Here is a 9,221-nt window from a genome sequence, read left to right as displayed (position 1 = left end):
TTGAAGAGATCTCTAGTCTTTCCAATTCTGTTGCTTTCCTCTATTTCTTTGCATTGATCACTGAGGAAGGCTTTCTTGTCTCTCCTGGCTATTCTTTGGAACTCTGCATTCAAATGGGAATATCTTTCCTTTTCTCCTTTGCCTTTTGCTTCTCTTCTTTTCACAGCTATCTGTAAGGCCTCCTCAGACAACCATTTTGCCTTTTTGCATTTCTTTTCCATGGGGATGGTCTTGATCCCTGTCTCCTGTTCAATGTCACAAACCTCCATCCATAGTTCATCAGGCTCTCTGTCTATCAGATCTAGTCCCTTAAATCTATTTCTGACTTCCACTGTATAGTCATAAGGGATTTGATTTAGGTCATACCTGAATGGTCTAGTGGTTTTCCCTACTTTCTTCAGTTTAAGTCTGAATTTGGCAACAAGCAGTTCATGATCTGAGCCACAGTCACCTCCTGGTCTTGTTTTTCCTGACTGTATAGGGCTTTTCCATATTTGGCTGCAAAGAATATAATCAATCTGATTTTGGTGTTGACCATCTGGTGATGTCCATGTGTAGATGTGTGTTCTCTTGGCAAAACTCTATTAGCCTTTGCCCTGCTTCATTCTATAGTCCAAGGCCAAATTTGCCTGTTACTCCAGGTGCTTCTTGACTTCCTACTTTTGAATCCCAGTCCCCTATAATGAAAGGACATCTTTTTTGGGTGTTAGTTCTAAAAGGTCTTGTAGGTCTTCATAGAACTGTTCAACTTCAGCTTCTTCAGCATTACTAGTTGGGGCATAGGCTTGGATTACCATGATATTGAATGGTTTGCCTTGGAAACGAACAGAGATCATTCTGTCGTTTTTGAGATTGCATCCAAGTACTGCATTTCGGACTCTTTTGGTGACTATGATGGCTACTCCATTTCTTCTAAGGGATTCCTGCCCACAGTAGTAGATATAATGGTCATCTGAATTAAATTCACCCATTCCAGTCCATTGTAGTTCACTGATTCCTAGAATGTTGACATTCACTCTTGCCATCTCCTGTTTGACCACTTCCAATTTGCCTTGATTCATGGACTTAACATTCCAGGTTCCTATGCAATATTGCTCTTTAGAGTGTTGGACCTTGCTTCTATCACCAGTCCCATCCACAACTGGGTATTGTTTTTGCTTTGGCTCCATCCCTTCATTCTTTCTGAAGTTATTTCTCCACTGATGTTCAGTAGCATATTGGGCACCTACCGACCTGGGGAGTTCCTCGTTCAGTATCCGATAATTTTCCCTCTCATAATGTTCATGGGATTCTCAAGGCAAGAATACTGAAGTGATTTGCCTTCCGTTCTCCAGTGGACCACATTCTGTCAGACCTCTCCACCATGACCCAACCATGTTGGGTGGCCCCATACGGCATGGATTAGCTTCATTGAGTTAGACACGGCTGTGGTCCTGTGATCAGATTGGCTGGTTTTCTGTGATTATGGTTTTAGTGTGTCTGCCCTCTGATGCCCTCTCGCAACACCTACCGTCTTACTTGGGTTTCTCTTACCTCGGACGTGGGGTGTCCCCTCACGGCTGCTCCAGCAAAACACAGCCACTGTTCCTTACCTTGGAGGAGGGGTATCTTCTCCCAGCCGCCCCTCCTGACCTTGAACATGGAGTAGCTCCTCTCAGCCCTCCTGTGCCTGGCAGCAGCCACTCCTTGGAGGTGGGGTTGCTCCTCTCTCACAGGACCACAGTCTTGTTTAACTCAATGAAACTAATCCATGCAGTGTGGGGCCACCCAAGATGGTCGGGTAATGGTGGAGAGGTCTGACAGAATGTGGTGCACTGGAGAAATAACACGCAAAAAATGATGTCCTTTTCATTATAGGGGACTGGAATGCAAAATTAGGAAGTCAAGAAACAGCTGGAGTAACAGGCAAATTTGGCCTTGGAGTATGGAATGAAGCAGGGCAAAGGCTAATAGAGTTTTGCCAGGACAACGCACTGGTCATAGCAAACAGCCTCTTCCAACAACACAAGAGAAGACTCTACACATGGACACCACTAGATGGTCAACACTGAAATGAGATTGATTATATTCTTTGCAGCCAAATATGGAAAAGCCCTATACAGTCAGCAAAAACAAGACCAGGAGGTGACTGTGGCTCAGATCATGAACTGCTTGTTGCCAAATTCAGACTTAAACTGAAGAAAGTAGGGAAAACCACTAGACCATTCAGGTATGACCTAAATCAAATCCCTTATGACTATACAGTGGAAGTCAGAAATAGATTTAAGGGACTAGATCTGATAGACAGAGAGCCTGATGAACTATGGATGGAGGTTTGTGACATTGAACAGGAGACAGGGATCAAGACCATCCCCATGGAAAAGAAATGCAAAAAGGCAAAATGGTTGTCTGAGGAGGCCTTACAGATAGCTGTGAAAAGAAGAGAAGCAAAAGGCAAAGGAGAAAAGGAAAGATATTCCCATTTGAATGCAGAGTTCCAAAGAATAGCCAGGAGAGACAAGAAAGCCTTCCTCGGTGATCAATGCAAAGAAATAGAAGAAAGCAACAGAATTGGAAAGATTAGAGATCTCTTCAAGAAAATTAGAGATACCAAGGGAACATTTTAGGCAAAGATGGGTTCAATAAAGGTCAGAAATGGTATGGACCTAACAGAAGCAGAAGATGTTAAGAAGAGGTGTCAGGAATACACAGAAGAACTGTACAGAAAAGATCTTCACGAGGCAGATAATCACAATGGTGTGATCACTCACCTAGAGCCAGACATCCTGGAATGTGAAGTCAAGTGGGCTTTAGAAAGCATCACTATGAACAAAGCTAGTGGAGGTGATGGAATTCCAGTTGAGCTATTTCAAATCCTGAAAGATGATGCTGTGAAAGTGCTGCACTCAATATGCCAGCGAATTTGGAAAACTCAGCAGTGGCCACAGGACTGGAAAAGGTCAGTTTTCATTCCAATCCCTAAGAAAGGCAATCCCAAAGAATGCTCAGACTACTGCACAATTGCACTCATCTCACACGTTAGTAAAGTAATGCTCAAAATTCTCCAAGCCAGGCTTCAGCAATACATGAACCGAGAACTTCCATATGTTCAAGCTGGATTTCAAAAAGGCAGAGGAACCAGAGATCAAATTGCCGATATCTGCTGGATCATCGAAAAAGCAAGAGAGTTCCAGAAAAACATCTATTTCTGCTTTATTGATTATGCCAATGCCTTTGACTGTGTGGATCACAATAAACTGTGGAAAATTCTGAAAGAGATGGAAATACCAGACCACCTGACCTGCCTCTAGAGATACCTGTATGCAAGTCAGGAAGCAACAGTTAAAACTGGACATGGAAGAACAGACTGGTTCCAAATAGGAAAATGAGTACATCAAGGCTGTATATTGTCACCCTGCTTATTTAACTTATATGCTGAGTACATCATGAGAAACGCTGGGCTGAAAGTATCACAATCTGGAGTCAAGATTGCCAGGAGGAATATCAATAACCTCAGATATGCAGATGACACCACCCTTATGCAGAGAGTGAAGAGAAAATGAATAGCCTCTTGATTAAAGTGAAAGAGGAGAGTGGGGAAAGTTGGCTTAAAGGTTAGCATTCAGAAAATTAAAATCATGGCATCTGGGCCATCATCTCATTGGAAATAGATTGGGAGACAGTAGAAACAGTGTCAGAGTTTTCTTTTTTTTTTTTTTTTAACTCCAAAATCACTATGGCTGGTGACTGCAGCCATGAAGTTAAAAGATGCTTACTCCTTGGAATGAAAGTTATGACTAACCTAGATAGTATATTAAAAAGCAGAGACATTATTTTGCCAAGAAAGGTCCATCTGGTTAAGGCTATTGTTTTTCCAGTGGTCATGTATGGATGTGAGAGTTGGGCTGTGAAGAAAGCTGAGCGCGAAAAAATTGATGGTTTTGAACTATGGTGTTGGAGAAGACTCTTGAGAGTCCCTTGGACTGCAAGGAGATCCAACAAGTCCATCCTAAAGGAGATCAGTCCTGGGTGTTCATTGGAAGGACTGATGCTGAAGCTGAAACTCCAATACTTTGGCCACCTCATGTGAAGAGTTGACTCGTTGGAAAAGACCCTGGTGCTGGGAGGGATTGGGGGCAGGAGGAGAAGGGGCCGACAGTGGATGAGATGGCTGGATGGCATCACCGACTCGATGCACATGAGTGTGAGTAAACTCGGGGAGTTGGTGATGGACAGGGGGGCGTGGCATGCTGGGATTCATGGAGTCGCGAAGAGTGGGAAACGATTGAGTGACTGAACTGAACTGAACTATAGTCCTGTGATTAGATTTGCTAGTTTTCTGTGATTATGGTTTTAGTGTGTCTGACCTCTGAATGCCCTCTTGCACCACCTACCATCTTACTTGGGTTTCTCTTCCCTCGGACGTGAGGTAGCTCTTCATGGCTGCTGCAGCAAAGCGCAGCCGCTGCTCCTTACCTTGGACGAGGCGTATCTTCTCATGGCCGCCCCTCGTGACCTTGAACATAGAGTAGCTCCTCTCGGCCCTCCTGCGCCCGTGCAGCAGCCGCTCCTTGGAGGTGGGGTTGCTCCCTGATCTTGGGCGTGGGGTAGCTCCTCTCGGGAGGGGCCCCAGACCTTCAGAGTGGGGTAGTTCCTCTTGGCCACCGCCCCTGACCCTGGGCGAAGGGTAGCTCCTTGCGGCCACGCTTCTGTGTGGTCTATCGCAGCCGCGCGCTTCTGTGCAGTCCATCACAGCCGGCTTAGTTAAATTCAAGTTTCATATAAACAATAAAGATTGTCTTATAGTATAATATGTCCATAAACTATTTGGAACATAAATATAATAAAAATGCAATGTTTATCTGAAATTCAAATTTAACCGATATTCTGTATTTTATCTAACAATACTTGTACAGACATCTTAATTATGAATCCCTTTAAGACTTGTTCACCAATCTCTTAGAGAGAAACATAGATATGGGTTGATGATGAGCTTTTGGCCTCCCATTATTTTACTCCACTTAATTTGGATGATCCAATAATTACCCTAAAAAGATTCAGAGTATCATCAAAGCATTCTTTAAGTGTGATACAGCATTGTTTTCTGAAAATAGATACATAATTCCAAATGCAGAAACTCTTCTTTGCTTAAAATCATCCAAAACCCAAGAATTGCCTAAAGTAGAATTCTTAATCTGGCACATAAAACCACTGACTATCTGTACCTTGTATACATCACTCACTTTATTTCTCAGTTTTTCTTTTCATGATATATCAGTTTCAGTTCTGAGAACTTGTTTTATATTTCCTTAACAGAACGTTTGACTGGTGTTTTTCTATGGCCTCTCAGTCTTAAATGTCCATCTCCTTTTTTTGTACAATTCTTTCAACCTTCAAGAATTATATGTACAAACCTTGTGATCCACGTTCATCTGTTTTAGATATTTATTATACAATTATATTGTGAATGGTTCAAGATCAGGTGCCATATTTTCATATTATTTATATTCTCTAGAACATAGAATATAAATTCCTAGTTGTTAAACATTCAATGAATGAATACTTTAATTTTTCTGCCCCTAGTCCTGCCCCTAGTCCTGCCCCTAATTTTTCTGCCCCTAATCCTACCAAGAGGGCTTCCCCAGTGTCTCAACAGTAAAGAAATAAACTGCTTTGCAGGAGATGCAACCAGAGCCATGGATTCAATTCCTGGGTGGAGAGAGTCCCTGAAGAAGGAAGTGGCAGCTCACTTCAGTATTCTTGCCTGTAAAATTCCATGGACAGAAGAGCCTGGTGGGCTTCAGCTGTCCATGGGGTCATAAAGGAATCAGACATGACTTAGCGGCTAACCAACAGTAATCCTGCCAAGAAACATATGGCTACATCAAGAAACAGAGATCATTTTTCTCTCCATTACTTAATCTTATTATTTTTTTTCAAGAGAGCATTTTTTTCATGATTCAAAATGAAAGTAGAAGATATTATGATATATAGAACTGTTTAATTAGCATGCAAATTCTTTTGATGACACAGGTTGCACTTATTTGAAAAACAGAATAGAAAATATTTTCAGAATAACAGAAAACAAATAAGAGAAACATCAATGTCACACATTCCTTATCACCTGTTCTATACTGGGCAATCAGGACTTTATCTGCTGAAATCCTTTCTAACTCTGTGGAGCATTTATCTTTAATGAACACTTTTTTGAGCATACTAAATAAAGGCTTTGGCATATGGTGTGTAATTCAAAATGATCCATTTTCCCTTTCTAGTTTGTGAGTGTTTAAGCACACATCTCCCTGTCCTGAGTTAGGACGCCAATAGCAAGTTTTTAACGGACTACACAGTTGTATGGATTTTTTTTTAAATCTTTTTGAACTAGCAAAAACAACAATCTCATTAAATAGACCAGGAAATAAGTTACACCTGTAATCCATCTATTAAAATATCATGGGAGAACTGTACAACAAAAGAAGATAGAAAAGAATAACTTCTGTTTAATTTTTGTAATGTTTTAGTAGAAAATAGAGAAAAGTAGAGAGAAACATCAATCCAAAACATCAGGGAAAATAATAATATTTTGTCTATCATCTTAGTGATTTTTGTGTAAGTTAAAATTGAAGCTACTACAGTTAAGTTTTTATGAATTAATTTTCCATTTAAGGAGAGAATAGAAAGAGAAAATGGCAGGAAGGGTGAAACTTTGTTCAAAACAGAAGATTTTTTTTTTCTTTTTGCTAGTTGGAAATATCAAAGACTAATTGGCACTAAATATTGATAAAAACTGAATAATTAATTTGACATGCAGTCTAAGATTATTTTTTTCTGCTTGGAGGTCAAGATCAGTGGAAATAAATGCAAAGTTTAAAAGTAAAACTATTGAAATTATAGTATATATGGTTTATTATATGTTCAAAAAAGCAAAACAGTTGACATACTACAGAAATATTGCATGAAACTCAATTTAGTATTTTATTTTCTAAATAGTTTTTGCTTTTTAGGCAGTTTGAGTTCACAGAAAAACAGTGGGATGTCCAGAGAGTGCCTATATACTTTCTGCCCCTAGAAGTGCCCAGCCTACCCTACTGTCATCCTGTACCTGTTGTGATACCCTTATTACAACTGATGAACCTACACTGGCATAACATTATCACTCAAAGTCCATAGCTCATATTAACATTCACTCTTGGTGTCCTATATACTCTATGGATTTTGATAAATGTATATGGCATGTATCAAAAAATATTGCATTGCGAAGAATAGTTTCACTGCCTTAAAAATCCTCTGTGCTCTAATTATTCCCTGTCTTCCCCCAACCCCTGGCAATCACTGAATTTTTTGCTGTCTTCATACTTTTCCATTTTATAGAATATCACATGACTGGAGTCATGTAGTATGTGGTCATCTCAGATTGACCTAGTAATACAATAAGTAATGGCCTAGTAATACATTTCCTCCATGTCTTTTCATGGCTTGACAGTTCATTTCTTTTTAGTAATGAATAATATTCTATTATCTATATGTACAATAGTTTATCTTTTTCCTTTACTATAGGACATATTGATTGCATCCAAGTCTTGGTAATCATGAATGAAACAGGTATAAACATCCATGTACAGGTTTTTGTGGGTACATACATTTTCAACTCCTTTAGATACATACCAAGAAGTATGATTGCTGGGCCATATGGTAAAAAGTATGTTTAATTTTATTAGAAACAACCAAGCTGACCAAAAATTGCAACTAGCTGTTGGACAACCATCAGTGTGAGCAGGCTGGCTGTCACCCACATCCAAAGACAAAGAAGAAGCCACAGTGAGATGGTAGGAAGGGTGCAATCATGGTAAAACCAAATTGCATACCACCCAGTGGGTGATCCACAAACTGGAGAAAATGATACCAAAGAAGTTCTCCCACTATTGCGAAGGTTCTGGGGATCCCACAAAGGGACTGGGAATCCCCAGGGAATCTGATCTTGAAGGCCAGCAAGATTTGATAATAGGACTTCCATAGGACTAGGGAAAATAGATTCCAGCATTGGAGGGTACAAACAAAATCTTGTGTTCACTAAGACCCAGAGGAAAGGAGCAGTAACCCAAAAGAGACTAAACCAAAGCTACTTTCAAGTGTTGGAGAGTCTCCTGTGGAGGTGTGGGTCAGCAGGGATGGAGGCATGGCAGCAGCAGTCCAGGAAGGTCCCCCTTGGCATAAGCCCTCTTGGAAGTTTCCAATAACCCTACCAGAGAGCCCTAGACTCCATGGTTGGATTGTCTCAGGTCAAACAACTACAAGGAGGGAATGTAACCCCACCCATCATCATACAATTAAATTAAAGATTTACTGAGCAAGACCCTATCTACCAGAGCAAAACCCAGTTTTCCCACTGCCAGTCTCTCCCATCAGGAAGCTTACACAGGCCTCTTAGCTTTCTCCATCAGACGGCAGACAGAAGAAGCAAGAAGAACTGCAGTCCCAAAGCAGCTAAAGCAAAACCATGTTATAGAAAGTTAATTAGGATGAAAAGCAAAAACCTATGTTCCAGAATAAGGACAAGATAAAACTCCAGAAAAAACAACTACATGAAGTGGATATTGACAATCTTCCAGAAAATGAATTCAGGATAATAATAGTGAAGACGATCTTGGAGTTCAGGAAAACAATGGAGAAGATACAAAAATTATTTACCAAGGACCTAGATGAACTAAAGAACAAACATTTAAAATACACTAGAAGGAATTGATAGCAGAATTACTGAGGCAGAGGAATGGGTAAATGACCTGGAGTACAGAATGGTGGAAATCATTGCCACAGAACAGAATATAGAAAAAAGAATGAAAAGAAATGAAGACAGCCTAAGAGACTTCTGGGCCAATATATATATATTTTTTAATGTTTTATAGGGATTCAAAAAAGAGAAAAGAAAGAGAAAGGACCTGAGAAAATATTTGAAGAGATAATAGCTGAAGACTTACCTAACATGGGAAAGGAAATAGTTAACAAAGTCCAGGATGTCTAGAGAGTCCCAGGCAAGATAAACCCAAGGAGGAGCACACTGAGACACATACTACTCAAACTGAAAAAATTAGAGAAAGGTAAAATTTTAAAAGCAACAGGGGAAAAAAATGACAACATACAAGGGAACTCCCATCAGGTTGTCAATTGACTTCTCAACAGAAACTCTACAAGCCAGAAGGGAATGACACAGTATATTTAAAGTGATGAAAAAGAAGAACCTACAA

General features: G+C 40.2%; 1 pseudogene; it reads right to left on the bottom strand.

Annotated features, from left to right (window-relative positions):
- Positions 1-374: 374 nt before the first annotated feature.
- On the bottom strand, positions 375-4,729 carry LOC139036374 (craniofacial development protein 2-like; annotated as a pseudogene).
- Between the last annotated feature and the right edge of the window lie 4,492 nt (positions 4,730-9,221).

This window comes from Odocoileus virginianus, chromosome 8 (genome assembly GCF_023699985.2).
Source record: "Odocoileus virginianus isolate 20LAN1187 ecotype Illinois chromosome 8, Ovbor_1.2, whole genome shotgun sequence".
Classification (NCBI taxonomy): Eukaryota; Metazoa; Chordata; class Mammalia; order Artiodactyla; family Cervidae; genus Odocoileus; species Odocoileus virginianus.
The sequence above is the reverse complement of the archived record's forward strand: the minus strand, read 5'-3'. Positions and strand labels throughout refer to the sequence as shown.